Source organism: Sminthopsis crassicaudata, chromosome 2 (assembly GCF_048593235.1).
Source record: "Sminthopsis crassicaudata isolate SCR6 chromosome 2, ASM4859323v1, whole genome shotgun sequence".
In the NCBI taxonomy this organism is placed as follows: Eukaryota; Metazoa; Chordata; class Mammalia; order Dasyuromorphia; family Dasyuridae; genus Sminthopsis; species Sminthopsis crassicaudata.
In genome coordinates this window covers 268,432,670-268,452,432 of record NC_133618.1, presented here as the reverse complement: position 1 = coordinate 268,452,432, position 19,763 = coordinate 268,432,670, and positions in this window count along the sequence as shown.

Here is a 19,763-nt window from a genome sequence, read left to right as displayed (position 1 = left end):
ATTTCAACATCATCAAAAATAAATTGTTACCAAATGAATCAGAATTCTTAAGCTGCTGAGGTAAAACTGCAGCTGCTTATTTAACTAAGAGTACATCTGGACAAGCTTTTGACTTAAAACTTGGACTAATTCCACTTCCATCAGTCAGTCTATTTAGGTGGCAGACTACACAACCATCAGCAGGGAGAGGGTGTATTAAAGAGAAATCTGGCTAAGTTCCATCTGTCATGCATGGAGACTTTCACTTCCCCAGCTCTATCAGTAGAGACTAAATAAAGTGAAAGAGAAATTTTTAGTAGTTTTCCTTCCTCATCTTGATTAATTGTTTTTGGAAATGTAATATCAATCTACCTTCTATAGAGATGGTGAATAGTGGACTGTCTGATTGATGCATTTGGTTGATTTTTTATGCTACTTCCTCTTGCCCTTTCTTTTTTATTCTTTATTGTAAAGGTCTGTTCTTAGAATGAGAAAGAGAACAGGAATAAGGTGGGAAACAAAGGTGATATAAATGTAAAAGACAGAAATATTTTTTTAAGTTTCTTTTTTTTAATTTATAGCTTTTAATTATAGCTTTTTATTTACAAAGCATATGCATGGATAATTTTTCAACATTGATCCTTGCAAAACCTTATGTTCCAACTTTTCCCCTACTTTTCCCCACCCCTTCCCCTAGATGGCAGGTAGTCCAATATATGTTAAATATATTAAAGTATATGTTAAATCTAATATATTTATACACATTTATACAGTTATCTTTCTGCACAAGAAAAATCAGATCTAGAAAGATAGAAAAAAAAAAAACCTGAGAAGGAAAACAAAAATGCTAGCAAACAATAACAGAAAAGAGTGGAAATGCTATGTTGTGGTCCACACTCATTTCTCACAGTTCTCTCTCTGGGTGTAATTGACTTTCTTCATTACTAAATAATTGGAACTGGGTTGAATCATCTCATTGTTGAAAAGAGCCACGTCCATCAGAATTGATCATCATATAATCTTCTTGTTGCTGTATATAAAGATTTCCTGGTTCTGCTCATTTCACTTAGCATTGGTTCATATAAGTCTTTCTAGGTCTTTCTGAAATCATCTTGCTGGTCATTTCTTACAGAACAATAATATCCCATAGCATTCATATACCACAGTTTATTCAGCCTTTCTCCAATTGATGGGCATTCATTCAATTTCCATTTTCTAGCCACTACAAAAAGGGCTGCCACAAACATTTTTGCCTTTCTTTCTTTAATATCTTTTGGGGATAAAAGCCCAGTAGTAACAGTGCTCTATCAAAGGGTATACACAGTTTGATATGCACAGTTTGTTGGCTTTTTGAGCCTAGTTCCAAAATGATTTCCAGAATGGATAGATCAGTTCACAACTCCACCAACAATGTATCAGTGTCCCAGTTTTTCCACAACCCATCCAACATTCTTCATTATCTTTTCCTTTCATCTAAGCCAATCTGAGAGGCATGTAGTGATATCTCAGAGATGTCTTAATTTGCATTTGTCTGATCAATAGTGATTTGGAGCATCTTTTCATATAATTAGAAATAGTTTCAATTTCTTCATATGAAAATTGTCTGTTCATATCCTTTGACCATTTACCAATTGGAGAATGGCTTGATTAAAAATAAAAATAAAAATCTAAAGAATACCGTCCCAAAGGAGGAAGTTTGTAAATTGTCAATCAAATGCCCAGAGTAGGATACTGGAAATTGTCCTTTGGTAGAAGAATAAGGATGGGCACATTGATGAAAAGAGCTGTTTCAGACCATCATGAGATCAGGGAAAATAGATAAATACGAATGCAGAATTTTGAGTTAAAGTTTATGAATATGTAATTGTCATAGTTTGAAGGTATTTTAAAATTCTTTTACTTATTTTATTTTTAATTGTCCCAGTTACATGTAAACACATTTTGGGGAATTACATATATACATTCATTTTTTTTTTTACATATTTTCATATGAATCATGTTGGGAGAGAAAAATCAGAACAAAAGGGAAAAATCACTAGAAAAAAAAAAGAAAAAAATGAACATACCATATGTTGACTTATATTCAGTCTCCACAGTTCTCTCTCTGGATGTGGATGGCATTTTTCATCCAAAATTTATTGTGATTGCCTTGGATCACTGAACTGCTGAGAAGAAAAATCTACCATAGTTAATCATCCCACAATCTTGCTGTTGCTGTGTACAACATTTTCCTGATTCTTCTTGTTTTACTCAGCATCAGTTCATGTTCATCTTTCTAGGCCTTTCTAAAATCACTCTGTTCATCATTTTTATAGAATAACAATATTCCACTAAATTAATAACTTATTCAGCCATTCTCTATCTGATGGGCATCTATTCATTTTCCAATTCCTTGTGAAGATGACACATTTTTAACAGAAAATAAGATAATCCACTACTAAGATATAGGGTCTGGCTGAGTCAGGGCTTTTACTATATTTCCTTTTAAACAGATGGAAACTCTGTTCAAAATCTGGACAGTCCTGTCTCTGCAATAAATTATTATTTTTGATTTGTTTGGGGGGCTAGCACTAACATTTTAAATACCATGGAAGTATATGCTTTGTCATTTTTCAGTTGTGTCTGACTCTTCATGATCCCATTTAGGATGTTCTTGGCAGAGATAAGAAAGTGATTTGTCATTTTTTTCTCCACTTTATTTTACAAATGAGAAATTGAGACAAACAAGGTTAAGTGACTTGCCCAAGGTCACATAGCTAGAAAATGCCTAATCTGAATGAAAATGAATCTTCCTGACTACAAGCCTGTTGCTCTACCTCCCTAGCCTCCTTAGACTTTAAATATGGATATAGTAAAGGGCTTCTTAAACTTTTTCCAGTCATGATATTTTTTCATCTAAGAAATTTTTTGTGCCCTGAGTACATAGGTATATGAAATAGGTATGCAAATCAAACATTTACTGATAACAAATGATAAAGAAATTTATTTTAAAATAATTCTTTTGTATACATCTAACTTTATCATTTAATAAAGATGAAAAAAATTGCATTGAGATGGATGTGCTTATTTATTTTTATATAAATAATTAAAACTTAGTGGATATTTGATACTATAGGACATAGAGCATCTTCAAAATTTTTCAGTTGATCAATATTTTGTTGTTTCATGATTCCCACATTCAGTTGCATGACCCCCTAGTTGTAGGCCACAGTCTAAGAAGCTTTTATATTGTAGACAGAGAGCTGGTTTTGGAATTACAAAGGCCTGAATTTAAACCTTGTGTTTCACATATATTACTATTTGACATTGGGCTTATCATTTACTCTATCAGTGGCTCAGATAACTTTCTAAAATTTGTAGCTACAGAATAATTGCCAATCTGCATTTAGTAAAGGAAACTTTCTTCCTGGGAAGTCCTTTTGCTAAAGAAATTACAACCCAAGGCCAACATTAACATATATACATATATATATATATATATATATATATATATATATATATATATATATATATATATGTATATACAAATACACACATACATATTATACATGTACATATATGCATATACACATGCATATGAATATATGTCTGTATGTTTGTGTGTAAATGTATATCTATAAATACATACATGTGTGTATACACACACACACACACACACACACATTTGATAATAGATTCTGACAGCAGAATCTACCCTAAGCAAAATAGTATAGTTTATACAATAGGCCAAATTTATCTTTGGCAATGGCCTTTTTTCCTTTTATAAAATCAGAGATCATAGGATAAGTAATTTTGAGGCTTTAAAGGAACTTAGAGGCCATCAAACCTAGCCCTTAATTTTACAAATAAGGACACTGAAGTTACCACAGAGCTATGTAGTGAATGCGATGGAATTTGATACCAGTCCTTCCAGATACTAGGTTGTATCCTAACACAACCTCAGGTTACTTTCTTCTTCATCTATCTCAGTTTATCTCTTCTTTCATCCTGATCACATGTAGTAGTTCTTATTAATTTATCTTACAAGATGTTGCTCATAAGAAAATCATTAGAGATTTAAAAATGCTTAAATTAAAAGAAAACTAGCAGAAAAAGCACTTGTCTCAAAGGGGAAGAAAGTCTCACTTTAAATCTTGCTACTATATGGCCTTAGACAAATTGTATAACTTCTTTGTATCGATTTCCCCATCTGTAAAATAACATTGGATTTGAAGGCCTAATATTTTTCTCTTAGCTCCAAGACTCTATGATTCTGTGACATTAAAACATTTATTAATATCTTTTATTTTTATATTACTTTTATTTGTAAATATATTTTTCCTTTCTCCCTTAGAAAATCTGCCCCTTGTAATCAATATTTTTAAAAGAAAAAAAAATAGCCCAGCAAAAATATGTCAAATTAGGGGCAGCTAGGGTGGCACAGTGGAATGAGCACCAGCCCTGAAGTCAACCTAAGTTCAAATCTGGTCTCAGACACTTAACATTTCCTAGCTGTGTGACCCTGGGCAAGTCACTTAACCCCAATTGCCTCAACAACAACAAAAAAATCAAATTAGTCTGGTAGTATATACATAGACCCTCATTTCTGAAAAGAAGGGAGGAAAGTACATACAAACTATCCACTATTTTAAAAATTTTCCCATTTAGAAAGAAATGTTGCATTTTTTCAACTCTGTTAGTTAGGAAGAATTTCAAATTTGACTTCAAATTTGACTTCAGATACTTGCTAGCTGTGTAATTCTGGGTAAGTCACTCAACTCCTTTTTTGTTTCATTTTACTAAAATATAGATAATAATAGTTCCTGGACCTTCCAGGGTAGTTATGAGGATAAAATGGGATCATACTTGTAAAGAACTTGTAAAGTACATAGTTAGCAATGTAAACATATTCGAATTATTTTTCTTTAGTTTCTTCCATTTAGTTAATTATAGTTAATGTGTATGTTGCTTTCTTGATTCTACTTATCTCATATTGGATCAGTTTATAGAAATCTTTGATACTTCTTTGGATTCTTCATATTTATTATTTCATATGACATAATAGTATTCCAGCACATTCATGTATCACAATTTCCTTATCCTTTCCTCAACTGAGGAATATCTACTTTTGTTCTTGTTCTTTACTACTACAAAATTTCCTTGTACAAACTTTTTTTTTTATTTGGGACCTTTATTTTTATATTTTACTTCCTTAGTTGAAACAGTATAAACCTATAAGTGGAATTTCTAGATCAAAAGAAATGGCTATTTAAGTCAATTTCTTAGCAGAATTCTACATGCAAAGTTGCATTTTAACAGGATCTCCTGAAATTCAAGAATCCTGAAAGACTCATAGGATCATAGATTTGGAGCCAGAAAAGACCATGGAGACCATCAGATCTAATTCTTTTATTTTACAGATGAACAAATTAATAGTAGCTAGTAAGTGTCTCAGTAGCTAGAAAGTGATTAAGGGATCTGAATCCATGTCTACATTATTCTAAATTTAGAGTCCCTATCCTCTATAAAGATGTGTTGGCAATTGTCAGAGGACCCTGCTTGTAAACAGTGCTCAAACTTCACCCAATGTTAGATATGCTCTGAGCTCTAGTGCAGCTAAACAGACAGTAAGTATTTCTTGAATACCCTGGAGTAGTGTTGTCTAAGTCAAAACACAACATTCTGGAGGATTGGCTTTTGTCATCAGATACTATATTTGCTACTCTATGTTATCTCTAATATTTAACGACTTATATGATTGTGAGTAGATATTGGCTTTTTTTAAATGGATGGAGGAGATGTAGCATTTCCTCATCGAAGGGCAAACTATGCACTGTTTTTAAAGTTTTCCCATTTAGAAAGAAAGTGAATTCTATGAAAAAATAAAGTGAGTATAAGTTTTAGGGTTGGAGGAAGGAGGACAGCACAATAAGGATATGTTTTTGTTTTTTCTTTTATTATCAAGGATATTCTTAATTAATGATTGATTTATCCAGCTCTCTCTGAGATTATTGGGCTCCTCCTTATCTTTAGAATCTTTTCCCAGATATTTTGACTTTGGTAAAGCATATTTTGATCTTTTCAACCCACATAGCTTTGAAAGGGAATTTAAACAAGGGTGTTTCTGATCTCCCTACACTTACCTCATCAAAGTTATGTTTTTCTAGTGACTATTTGATGTCTAAGAGGCCTCATTAGGAATCCATTTTATGTGCCTGTTAAAACAGTCTCTTTCCCTTAGGAAAAGGAAGTTACATTCTACAGAAGTGCAAAACCCCCTCAAATCTCTCAAGGATATAGCCAAATTTGGAGCTCTACTATATTTCCGAAGCCCTGCTAGCACTCTAGCACCATCTGTCTACCATTGCTATAGAAAACTAGACCCACCTGGAATGGTCACTGATACACCTTATGGTACTTAGTAAATGCCTGTGAGTATGTGGGTTTCCTATTATTTTTTTCCTAGTTAAAGGAAATATATTTCCTTTTTAACATGCAATATTTGAAAAGGAATTGGTCAAAGTTCTGGTGCTGATCAATAATGCACTTGTGTCTATGAATACTCCCACACTTCTAGCATGAATAAAATACAGAAACAATCTGGACAGGTAGAAAGATAGCTGGCTAGATATATAAATGAATACAAATATTATATATTTGATATTAAATATGATATACAAATGAATACAAATTCTTTCTATTCAGTCATGCCCAACTCTTCGTGACCCCCTTTGGGGTTTCAAGGCAAAGATATTGAAGCAGTTTCCTTTTCTAGCTCATTTTACATATAAGGAGGTTAACAGGACTCAGTGGAAGGAAGAAAGGAAGGAAGGAAAGGAGGGAGGGCGGGAGGGAGGGAGAAAGGAAGGAAGAAAGGAAGGAAGGAAGGAAGAGAGGGAAGAAAAAAGGAAGAAAGGAAGAAAAAAGAAAGAGCTATAAGAAACCAGTTCCATATAAATAGAACTAAATAAAGTTAGTTTACTTTTAACATAAGAGAAATCTTCCTAACAGATAGAGATGTCTAAAATGGAATGTTTTGCCTTGAGAGATGATACCTTCATTACTACAGGTCTTTGAGTAGACAGTTTTTGGTGTGATTAGTTATTGGAGGATGTTGTTAATTGGATGAATTCCTATGCAGATATAGGTTGGACTAAGTGGCTTTAAAAGTTCCTTCCAACTTTCATATTTTATGATTTTTTTACTTGGGTGAATAATATTAGTCCAAAGAGAAACAAAAGATGTTACAATGATGCCAGTCCTTAGTTCAAGAAAATTTCATAATTAGGTGGGGCTGAGACCCTCTTCTTCCCAGATCCAAAGTCCCACCAAATTCTGTGTCATAGAATAAGCACATCATGATTTTAAAGGTGGAAGTCATTCCCCTACCACATACACACACATAAAAGTGGTAAACTATACCTGAGATACAGAAATAATATCTTTGAATTTTGTCACAGAAAGCTGAAGAATTGGTATAAAATTTACATTTATATTATCTTGGTGACAAAGATGATTTCTGAATTGGCAGAAATTGGAGCGAATGTTTGATTAGACCTGGGATTTCTGTAAGCCACTGGAGATTTTTGAACAAAAGAATGACAAAAATAGATGAAAGCAATATGAAAGCTTATAATAAAGTCAATCTTGTCTTTGAATAAGAGATGTATTTCCCTTCCTCTTTTGAAGAGGTGAGAGACCTAACATAGACTATTATAAACTATCAGATTGAGTTGATATGCTGATTATTTTAACTGAACTCTTCCCCTCTTAATTATTCTTTGTCCTTATGAGGTATGGTTCTCTAGGTAAGAGGAGAAGAAATCTATTTGGAATGGAAAAATGAAAACTGAAAAAAAAGAAAAATAACAAAATTGCTTTTAATGAAGTGGGAAGGTTGCTATGTCAGTATTATAAAAGATGAATTGAAAGGGAAAGAGTAAAGACAGAAAAATGCATTAAAAAGCTATTGCAGAATTTCCAGGTCATGTGACTAGCAAGATGGAGGATTAGGCATTTTCACTGGTCCTTATGACCTCTTGAATCTCTCCAGAATAAGAATTATATACAAGTGGTAAAACAACTGCAGCTGTCTCCACAGGCCAAGACATCAAAAACTTTTATGAAGTAACAAAATGATTAACTAATAGTAGAGAAGACTAATTCCTTAGCAGCTCTTTTCCCACTAGTCATTGCATTCTAGGAGGGCTGTGCAGCTGGACCCATTGGCTTGTATTCTGTGATCTTGGGTAAAGTTGACCCACAAACTGGAATTGGTCAGTGGAAGATTTTCTTCTTTCATTCATTTCTTCCTTCCCTCCCTCCTTTCCTTACTCCTTCTATCTATTCCTTTCTCTCTCCCTCCCTCTCTCCTTCCTTCTTTCCTTCATCTCTTTCTTTTTCCATTCTTTCCTACCTCCCTTTCTTCCTTCCTTTTTTCCTTCCTTCCTTTCTTCCTTCCTTCCCTCCTTCCCTCTTTCTTGCCTTCTCTCCTTCCTTCCCTCCCTCCCTTACTTCCTTTCCTTTCCACCTCCTTTCTTCCCTCTGTCTACATAGGGTATCATTACCTTATTACAGATATTCTTAAAAGCAATTTTTTTCTCCTTTGCACCTCTGAATCTTCTCAAAATAGCTAAGGGTTTACTGGTTAGATTTTCTTTCAAGGAACAGGCCTTAAACCAAAACCAATTTGTTTTTCATTGGCCACCATTAGGTCCTAGGTCTTGCCACTTTTGGTCATTGTTTGAGTCCTGATTGATTCAGAATGAATGTAAATAGCAATCATTTCTGCTTTGGCCAGAAACTCTGAGGGTCTTCCCCTCTCGGATTCATACATTCATTTATTTGTTTACTTATTTATTTAGATTTTTTGGGCTAGATGAAAGATTCTTTGCCTCATTTGCTATCTAGTCTTAATCACTGAATGGGTGTGGCTTCAGTCAAACTGAGACCTGTTGAAGAATTTAGCTTAGAAAACAACAGGGACTCCCATTTCATCAAGGGGCATCTCCAGCCATCTTGATCTGTATCTTGCCACTGGAGCAAGATGGCTCTGGAGGAAGAGTGAGGCAGGTGATCTTGCACAGCCCTCCCTCACTTAGACCCAACTCACTTGCATGTCAAGACGTCACTTCCCTGATGTCATGGTCTTCTTATAGAACAAAGGACAAACAACAGCAAAAAGCAACAATATTCTTTGCAACTACTGCTGCTGGGGCAGGCTCTGCCTCAAGCACAATCCCAATGCCCCTTCCTTCACTCACTGTACCAATCTAAGGTATTCAGCCAACAGAACTCAGCTGTCTTCTGTTACCCTACCTGATCCTACAAAGGAGGCAGAGATACAGAAAAATGGAAGTTTGTCCTATATGGGGCAACAGAATGGCAACATACTATGCTGTAAAAATGGTCAGTCAGAAAGGTCAAGAACAAGACGTCACTGGGGCAAAGTGCTAGGCTCTATGTGGGGCTTCAAATAGAACTAAAGTAAAGGTTCCTAAGAGCCAGCTGAGGTCATTTTTGCTCTCCTAGAAGTCCCTAGAAACAGAAAATGAGACCAATTAAAAGTTAATTCACAGTGTGGGAGGAGGCTGAGAGAGTTTTGAGATCTAGACCTCAGGAGAATTTTCATAAAAGGAGGAGTCAGAAAATCAAAGGAATAATGAAAAAAAATTGTAAAGGAAGGGGGTTTAGCAGTACCAAATCTTAAAGTTTATTACTAAGTAGTAAATTATCAAAACTATATGATACTGGTTAAGAAATATATGGGTAGATCAGTGAAACAGAGTAGACATACAATTTACACTGCAAATAAACATAGCAAACATATTTGACAAGCATGAAGACTTAAAATTTGAGGATCAGAATTCATTATTTGGCAAACATTGTTGGGTAAACTAGAAAGCAGCATGGCAGAAAAGGGGTGTAGATAATATGTTGCACTACTTACCAAAACAAAGTCAAAATGGATATGTGATCTAGATATAAAGAAAGATATGACAAGGAAATAGAACATATTACTTATCAGACTTATAGGCAAATAATTTATAATAAATGAGATAAAAAATAAATTTAGGTATAAAATTGATAATTTTGATTACATTAAATTAAAGATTTTGTACCAAATAAAACAATCGTAATCAAGATCAAAAGGAAAGCAAAAAATTGGGGGGGTATTTATAGATAGTTTATCAGATAAAATTCTTATATCTCAAATATATAAAATACATTGTTAAATTTATAAGAATATGAGTTATCACCTAATTGATAAAAGATCAAATTACATGAATAAGCAGTTTTTCAGTAAAGAAATGAAAGCAATTTATACTCATATAAAAAATCATTCTCCAAATAAATTATTAATTAAAGAAATCAAATTATAAGAACCTTGCGATGTAATTTTACAACAACAAGATTGGCTCAAAAGAAGGGAAAAGTGACAAATTTTGGAGAAGATGTAGGAAAATGTGACAATAATCCATTATTGATATAACTGTGAATTTATCCAACCATTTTGGAAAGCAATCTGAAATTATGTCCAAAGAATTAGTAAACTATGTATATCTTTTAAACAAGCAACATTTTAACTAAGGTAAGTTTCAAAAATGATTAGGGAAAAAATAAAGAATCTATGTTCTAAAAGGTTTATAGAAAGTCTCTTGGTGGTTGCAAAGAGGTAGAAATTGTAGAGATGTCCATCAATGGGGAAATGACTGAAAAAGTGGTTCTGATGGAATAGTACTGTGCTGTAAGTAATGATGAGCTCAATGATCTAAGGAAAACATGGAAACACCTTGATGCAATAATGAAGTGTGAAGTGAGCAGAATCACTATAACATTGTATACATTAATAACAATACTGTTTCAAGAATGACAAAATAAATAAGTTAGTTTGACTTATAAATATCCCAATTAACCATAAAGGGCATATAAACAAAGATACAATCTTCATTTAGAGCAAGAACTGATAAATAGAAACACATAGAATAATTTTTACATATGCATACATATATATGTGTGTTTTATATATATATATATATATATATATATATATATATATATATATATATATATATATATATATGTTTGTATCTAATGGTAGTTATCTCTAGGGTAGGGGGAAAAAGAGGGGGAAATATGTTATATATTTAAGAGTAATGACAGTTGTACATATTAGATTTGCAGTTTCATTTGGATTCATCTTTTTGTTTTACTATGATATGGAAATGATTGTTTTATTCCATAAATTAAGAAAATATATATAAAAATAGTACAGTGGTTAAGAGAGAGGGGAAAAACCAATGGTAATACTTAAGTTTTGATCCCATAGGACCATAATCTTGAAAGAGTTATTGGAGAATGAATCATGGACAAGAATAATAAAAATATGATCAATAAGATAAACATAAGGAATTTTACTTCATACAACTAGAAATAATTTCAAATTCTCTCCTTTTCATTAAATGAATGATGCTGCTTTGAATAAATTGCTCTAGAAATGTCCCTTCAAAACAAGGGAACCAGCACTCTGGTCACATTACTTAAGCCCAAATGAAAGTTAATCAGGTAATTGAAGAGCAATGGTTTATGATAAGATTCCAGTTCCAGAATTTTTAGGACCATATTTCTAATGTGAGTATTTGTTGTCTGTTAATTTAGGAAAGATAATAACCCACTAGTATTTAACTTTTGTTACCAGGATATGTCTTGCTAAATGTTTTGTTAAGTGCTGAATTTTTGCAACCTGCAGTGTTATGTTGCGCAGTTTCTATTGTTTCTTTGCTTGGTCTGTCTGCATTGATCAATATGTTTGGTCCCATTAAGGAAAACCTTTTTTTAATGTCTAGTGTCAATAACTAGTCATGCATCTCTCCCAAGCACTGTCCCTTCTATATACAAAAGTACATGTCTCAGTCTTTTGTTTGAAATTTATTTATTGATATATTATTGGTCAGTTCATGTGAAAATCTCTCATGGAAGGTATTTTTGCATTTGTTCTTTGAATGATCTCCAGTAAATCACTTAACCACTTTAGGCCTCAGTTTTTTTCATTAATAAAATGACAATAAATGGAAATATATTATATGATATATTTTTAAGATCCTTGAGAAACACCATTGTTAATAGGTAGTCAAAAAGAATGAAAAGTCAGTGAAGAAGATGTATATGAGATGTATGTATATACTATATAGATTTTATCAGTTTTAAATATTTGTCTTTTATATGTATATCTAGGTATATATTATTTGTATGTATATATATATATATATATATATATATATATATATCTCCATATTTGTATATGTATATATAACTGTACATCTTCTTTGACTAGCAATACCACTACTATGTCTATATCTCAAAAAGATTAAAGAGAAAGACAAGTACCTATACATGCGAAACTATTTATACAAGCCCTTTTTCTTGTAGTGTAAATTTGGAAATTGAGAGGATTCCTATCAATTGGAGAATGACTGAAAAAGTTGTACAATATGGTAGTAAGGGAATACTTAAAGCATTTTAAGTTTTACAAAGTGCTTTGTATGTCTCCCCCGCCAAAAAAAAAATTATGTCTAGTATAATAATCATAAAAACAGCATAAAGTTAACATGCTCATAATTAAGGGCATCACTATTCTAGCAGTTTTAACTTTTTCCCCTTACAGACATATTTTAAAGAAAAAAATTCTTGGAAAAGATTGGGCAGGGAATCAAGACATCTGATTTCTAGTTTTAGCTCCAACATTCTGTGTCTGTCTTTTTTTTTTTTTTAATTTTAAATTTTTATTTTTTGTGTGTGTCTGTCTTTCTGTCTCTGTCTCTGTCTCTGTCTTTGTCTCTGTCCCTGTCTCTCTTTCTCTCTCTATCTCTATCTCTCTGTCTCTTTCTTTCCTTCTTTGTCTCTGTCTCTCTGTCTCTGCCTGTCTGTCTGTCTCTCTCTGTCTATATCTGTCTATCTCTGTCTCTCAGCATGGCCATGTCATTAAATTCCAACAATGTACAATTTCCTCCTTTGTAAAATGAAAGAATCTCTACCTCTGACACTATAATTCTGAAACTCAAAGAAGTCATTCTTCCTGATGCCATTCCTTTTTGATATCACAAGCATCTGGCATTGCCTTTGACAATACCAAGGCAGAACATACTTATTGCCTTGTAAATATTTCTCTATAACATATTTGTATCTAGAGAAGGTTAAAAAAAAAAAGCCTCATTAATTGGTACCTTGGCTTTATAGGGCTACTTCATTCTTCTGTTGTTTTATTAGTCTGGGGGCAATATTTTCCCCTGAAGTTCTGGACAGTCAAATCTGCTTATGTTTAGCTTTTAGCTAAACACCAGCCCTGCTTTTATAGGTTTGCCAGTCTTGACTGATTACTTAAAGAGTTTAGAGTAAACTTCCACCTGGAAAGGGAGAGAAGAAAGGAAAGTGACTAATAATCCCTGCTAAATGCCAAGTCCTATGCTAAATTATGCTAAATACTTTTTACAATACTTTTTAATCTCATTTGATACTTAACTTTGGAAGGTTGTAGTTATTATTATCCCCATTTTACAGTCATGGAAACTAAGGCAAAAAAAAGGTTATGTGACTTGCTCAGTCTTATACAGTTAATATGTATCTGAGATTGGATTTTAACATAGATCTTCCAGATTCCAAGCAAAGCACTCTTACTGAACCATTAGTTACTTTAAAAACCACTTGAGTTTGAAGTTAGTTCCCAGATTCCTTTGTTTCTGTATTTATTCTTTTACTTCTGATATTTTAAAGCAAGAAGTTCAGTAAATATAAATTGACAAGTCAAAAGATGTGGGTTCAAATTCTCCCTTTGACTTTTGCTACCTCTATGACCTTGATAACACTCTGGATCGAAGTGTCCTCATTTATAAAATGTAAGGAAGTGGAAGGTGACTTCTGAGCTCTGTTCTATATCTAAGATTCTTGGAAGATAATCTGATATTTAATTCCAATGGAGTTTTCCCCTGAAGGCCGCCTTTGGAAGGAGCAATGACATCTGGAGTCACAGTTAGAAATGAGAGGGACTTCAGAGGTCATCTAGAAGGTCAACATCATTACATTCTCTGTTCTGCTCTGATATTTTTGAATGAGTGGAACCTGAACAAACTAAAGAGGATGAAAAACAATCCATTTTCCCAGTCATTCTGGGAAATGCTTAAGTGAGGTGGGTCAATTTCCTATTGTTATTTGAACAGAGATTAATTAATTTAATACTATTTGCCTCAGTTTCCTCATCTGTAAAATGAGCTAGAAAAGAAAATGGAAAAATAATCTAGTATCTCTGCCAAACCCCCCCCCCAAAAAAAAAAAACCCAAGTTGAATTACAAAGAGCCTGATATGATGGAACTACACAATATTTAAACTATATAGAGATAATATTTATAGAGCAGATTTTTTTTGTTTGTTTCTGTTTTTGTTTTGTCATGCTGCTAATCACCTCTGTTACATTTCACCTCTGCCAGGCACTGCAACTCTATTGGTAAAAGGACTGAATTGCAGCTAGCCCTCTGTCTTGTCAGTGTCTGACCCTGAATTCTTTTTTTTTTTTTTTTTTTTTTTTTTTTTTTGGCTGAGGGAATTTTGATTAAGTGACTTGCCCAGGATCACACAACCAGGAAGTATTAAGTGTCTGAGATCAAATTTGAACTCAGGTCCTCCTGACTTCAGGGCTGGTGCTCTATCCACTGTGCCACCTAGTTGCTCCCTGAATTCTTTTTTTTTTTAATGTGTTGGTTTCTCTTCATTAGAATGTGAGTACCTGGATGGAGACTGTCTTGTTTTTCCAGTTGAAACCTAACACTGCTTTGTATGCAGTAAACTTGAATAAGTGCCCATTCATACTTGAGATTGTAGGTTCATTAAATTTTTAAATATGAAAGAGACCTCTGAGATCATTTAATTCTACCTCAAAGAGTTCATAGAATCATATAGAAGGGACCTGAGAGGTCAGTTAGTTCAAAACCTTCCTTTTACAGATGAGTAAAGAGAGTCCTAGACAGGTTAATAGATTTACCCAAATCTTCACAGTAATAAATGGCACTGTGTAGATTTGAATCCACATCCTCTGACTGACTACACCCCCCATCCTCATCTCATTGTACAGATAAGGAAACTGAAGTGCAAAGAAGTATTTCCTCCAAAGTTATACAACAAATTAATGATTAAGTCAGCATTGGAATTCAGAGTTCCTGATTTTCTGCTCAAATTTTTTTTTCACTATACTATTATGCTTCCTAGAGGAGTAGTGGTTGATCCCTTTTGTAGAGACAGTTTTTGAGAATTATTGGTCAGAGGCATGTTATATACCTTGATCACTCCCTTCTTAAAGAAAATAATGCTAATCTCTCTTAAATGTCATCCAGATCAAAGTCACTTGGATGTATCATCTGATAGCAATAAAATTGGTTTGCAGCTGGGCTTCATTAGAAAATCAAAGGGGTTGGGGAAAGAGTTTTAACAAGTCAACTAATGGAATGGACTAAATTCCTGTGGCTCTTAATATTTACAGTACACATGAGAGACTATTGACTTTCTCCTTACAAAGACCATCTGCCTGTTTTATTTACAAAGAAAAAGTACAGGCAATTTTCCAGAGGATAAAAATGGAAATGGAATAGAAGAAATAATTAATATATATGCATATGTATTATATTTTAAAGTATATAAATTGTTTTCTTCTCTGCAGTTCCATGAGGTAGGAATTATAAATATTATAATGCTCATTTTATAAGTGAGGAAAGTGAAACTGAGTAAACCTAATTAAATTGAGAGATGAAATGAACTACCTAGTGTCACACAGTTAGTGAACATGAGAACCATAACTCACATTCAAGATTATCTTATTCACAAGCCCAGTGCTTCATAAAATCTGTCATTTGGCAACTCTTCACATCTCAGTATTTTTTGTGTACTAATTTTGGAAGATACTTTCATATGTATCATTAAATTCTGTTCCCTCTAAATATACAAATTCTACTGCTCTTTCTTGCGTACTAAATGCTTAAAAAAAATATGCATGCAACTTTAATGTCCTGTAGTATTACTAGGATGCTATGTCATGCCAAGGGACTATGTAATTGCTGAGACTGTTTAATAACCAAGTCTTAAAGTTCTTTGAAATCTATCCAAGACAGTCCTCTTTCATTAAAAAAAAAAATCTTTAAGTTATTAGATCACAAAATAGGCAAATTGACAATGCTATTTATATTTACTTGTTCACTGATATCCTCCAGTTGTTCTGATATCTGTGGCTGTATCAATAGGAGGACAACCATTTGAAATACCAAAAAAACCCTGGTGGATTAATTTTGTTTTTCATGTTGCAACCAGTTGTGATGGTGGTACTCTGTTTGGTTGACTTGATTTTCCCCCATTGGATTAACTAGGATTTTCACTGAATGAATTGATGTAACTGATTGTTTGTCAGGGCATATATATACAACTTAAATCACTGTTATGTCTGCAACTGTATTGCCTATCTCAGAATGAGACTTCTCAGAAGATAATCTACTTATGTTGCTTAAGCCATTGTGGAAAACAGACAAGATCAAGCCACTTGAAGGTATGTTAAAATATTTTATCAAAATCATTTTCAATATTTGATTCTTATAATCACCTTTATTTTCAATTATGTGCCTCTTGCCTCCCTTACCCAGTGGCTATCCCTTATAAAATAATCAAAAAGAAAAAAAAAAGTGGCTTAAAAAAAAAAAAAAACTAACACCTCAATTAAGGCTTTACAATTTGCTACCTATTTGTCCACCATGCTCAAAAACTTTCACTTTTTCCTTCCATCCTAGCTCACTATCATCCTGTCTATATCTTTTCTGCCCTTTGTAGCTAAACTTCTCGAAAGGGATGCCTACAATATGTGCTTCCACGTTCTTTCCTCTCCTCTTCTTAATCCCTTTTTTGACTTCCAAACTTATCATTTCACTGAAATTACTGTCTTCAAAATCAACTAATGATCTCTCAGTTGCCACATCCAATGGCTTTTTCTCAGTCCTCATTTTCTTTAACATCACTGAAACTTTTGACACAGTTTAATCAGTCTCTCTCTTCATGATACTCTCTTCTCTCTAAAGTTTCAAGACAACTTTCTCTCCTGGTTTTCCTACTTATGTGAAACACTCCTCTGTCTCCTTTGCTAGATTCTCTTTCATAGTATACCATTTAAAGAAAGAAGTCCCTCAGGATTTTATTCCCTTTTTCTTTTCCTTCTATATTACCCCACTTGATGATCTCATCAGCTTCAATAGATTTAATTACCATATCTATATCACCATCTATCCTTTCACAGTCTCTCTGATGACTTCTAATTTCACATTTCTAACCTCTTTCAGACATCCCAAACTGGATATTAAACTTACCATATACAAAATAGAACTCCTCCTAAACTCTCCCCCTTTCTACTTTCCCTCTTATAGTAGAAGGTAACACAATCCTCCCAGTCCCTCAAATTTACAACATATGAGTCATCCTCTACTTCTCACTGTCTCTCACTTCCTTCCTCCTATATCCAAGCTTTTGCCAAGGTCTATCGATTTCACTTTTGCAATATCTTTGGAATATACCCCCTTCTCTTCTCTGACATTGCAGTCACTCTAATGAAGGTTCTTATCAGCTCATGTCCCCATTACTACAATAGCCTGCTAATGGATCTGCCTGTTTCTAATTTCTCCCCACTTCAATTAATTATCTATTTAGCAATCAAAGTGATTTTCCTAAAATACAGATCTGATCACAAATACCTCCCACCATGATGCCATCTTTCCCTACTCCAAAAACTCCAATGACTTCCTATTACTTCCAGGAGTAATTGCAAAATTCTCTATTTGACATTCAAAGATCTTTATAACATAGCACTCTCCTATCTTTTCAAGTCTTCTTATACCTTAACATAAGCCCTTCACTCCAATGACACTGACTTTCTGGCTGTTTGAAAAAGAAGACACTTCATCTCTAGACTCTATGCATTCTGTCCTCCCATGTTATCCCTCTTCTGCTCCAATTACTGACCTTAAATTCCATTTTGACTCTTCCTTCTCCTTTATTCCCAAACTCAATCAGTTGTCATGTCTTATTGTTCTACATTCCTAATATATATTTGCATCTAATTTCTTCTGTCCACTTAATAGGCCACTACCGTGATTGATGCCTTTATCATCTTTTGAGTGGCTTATTACAATATTCATTTGTTAGGTCTGTGTTTTCCCAGACTTTTCCTCCTCCATTTTATTTTTCAAATGGTTATCAAAATAACCTTCCTTGAGCATAGCTCAAACTAGGTCACATATCTTCTCAAGAGTATTCAAAGTCTCCCTTGCTTCCTCTGAATAAAATAAAAACTCTTAGCATTTAAAGAACTCAATGTTAAGACTCAGGTTTAAACTTCTAGACATTTCACATTATTCTCTTTCAGGCAACTTATCTGTCACCACATTCAATGGCTTTTTTTCTTCAGCCAACTAATCTACCTACTCTTCCTCAAACTTGACATCCTTTTCTCCTACTTCTGGGCCTTTGTAAAAGCCATTTTCCAGATCTGGCAGGTGTTCCTTCTTCTTTGTTTGTGAGAATCTTAAACTTCTTTCAAGATTCAGCTGTGTACTAACTCCTACCAGAAATTTTCTATGATTCTTTTCAAATCATCTTGTTTTTACTTTTCTGTTTGCATGTTGTATTCCCCTAATAGAATGTAAGTTCCTTGAAGGCAGGGACCATTTCATTTTTGTCTGAATGTCCACTGCTAATGACAGTGCTTTACATACATTAGTTAATTATGTTAACCATCTTTGTATTCCCTCACCTCAAGATTAGCATAATGCTCTAAAAATAGAAGACACTTAATAAATATTTGTTGAATTGTATTACTTGCTTATTTAGTGGTAGAGATAAAATTAGAAACTAGGTCTTCTAATTCTTACCCCATGATCTGCCCACCATGCTTTTCATAGTATGTATCCATCCCCCCTGCTTTTTAATTTGTTTGAATAAAACAACTCCACCTCAATCATTATAGCCTTACAATTTTATTTACAAATATTAGTTATTAGGTGCAGTTGCCAATTGGAGTGTAGGCAGCAAATGTACACTTGTATTCACCTATTTTGTCCAAAGAATTTTGAATCCTAGTCCATTTGAAACATAATATGGAAAAAAATTATGAAATTGGATACCCAGACATGTATTAATTCTATTTTAAGGTCAGTGAATTAAACCACAAGAGGAAATGCCAAAGTCTTAGCTCCAAACAAGCTAATTTTTTCACATTTCAAATCCTATATGTGGAGGTGGGAATTTAGTGCCCTATCTAGCAATCCCAAATGCTCCCATGTCCCTCCCAGGTTCATTTGAAACTGACTTAGACCATGGTTCATCCAAATACATATTAGAATGTTTGGAAAGAGCTTGGTTTTTTCAACCATCTTCCACTGTCATAGGCAACCAAGGAGTACAACATAGTCATTCATAGCCAGTGTCTACATGATGCCATGGCAACTGGTCAATTCAGTCAAAACAACGAGTTGGCTTAGGGAAAACAAGATCAGTCCAGTTGGTTGGTTGACTTTAATGCTCAAATGAGTCCAGAGGACGTATTTGATATTTATTTATTTGAGTCCTATCCTTGTTTGTTTTGCTTTCTCTAAATGAAGGTCAATATCCCCTTCCTCCATTATTTCTTCTACAACAGCTCTTGCAATGATCACAAGTAATCTAAATTCCTATAGTACCATGTTTATCTCATAGCAAATGCTGCACCATAGAAAATGCTGTGTCAGGGTTA